The sequence below is a fragment of the Galeopterus variegatus genome, unplaced genomic scaffold (assembly GCF_000696425.1).
Source record: "Galeopterus variegatus unplaced genomic scaffold, G_variegatus-3.0.2 Scaffold3681, whole genome shotgun sequence".
Classification (NCBI taxonomy): domain Eukaryota; kingdom Metazoa; phylum Chordata; class Mammalia; order Dermoptera; family Cynocephalidae; genus Galeopterus; species Galeopterus variegatus.
Window position 1 is genome coordinate 2,876 of NW_007729792.1, and position 941 is coordinate 3,816.

Genomic DNA, 941 nt, shown 5'->3' on the forward strand with positions numbered 1-941 from the left:
ATAAAAATGCTTGCTGAGTGGTTTTAATCAAAAAGATTAACTTTTCTTCTTAGCAAGATTCTTTTTAGAATGAAGACTTCTTTAGTGTAGAAGTATATGTTAACTTCTGAGTTTGTATTTCTCCCAAGATTAATTCAGAAAATTTTTATTTGAAACCATAACCATTAAAGGTATCTTTAAGGTCTCCAAGATGAATATCTAATTTTAGGAAGGAAGGTTATTTTAAGTTGTCTCTGTGTAGATGCATCTTTATTGTAACCTCCTNTCCATCCTGTCTCTACACTATTTTTTAATTTCAAAATTTCTCGATTGCTTTAGAATAAGCACTCATTATGAGCAAGAAGAATTCACATACTCAAAGATATTCCTGAAGTCATCTTTACTAGTGCTAATAAATAAGTGTACCTATTTTTTAAATATTTTAAAAAAATCACTTGATTAATTTTTTATATGCACTCCAGTAACCTATAATTTTAGAGAAACAAAGAGTTGCATAAGTGGATGTTGAAATGCACACAGACACATCGTATCCATGTTTGTATACATGTATGTGTCTACTCTACTAAATAGTTACAGTTATTGTATTATGCTCATGGTGAAATCTCAAACAAGTCATGCATTCATAATATTTAGAAAAATTCCTTTCTAGAAGATATTTTGTAGACACTGAAACTTCTTTTTTGAGACCAGAACCAATTTATTAAAAAAGCATTCAAACGTTACATATATACTAACGTTCCTTATGTTTACTTGTCTATGCAGCATAAGTTGCTCAGCTGTGTTCAGTTCCTGATGGTTCTAAATCCTCATTAATTTGCACTAATGAAGGGGATATTCTTTATAAGTGAATAAATTTAATATACCAAATTACTATGGAAAAAGTATGTTGCCTAAATAAACATCAAGGAAATTGCAGGACTTAAATAATTAAAGTCCATAAG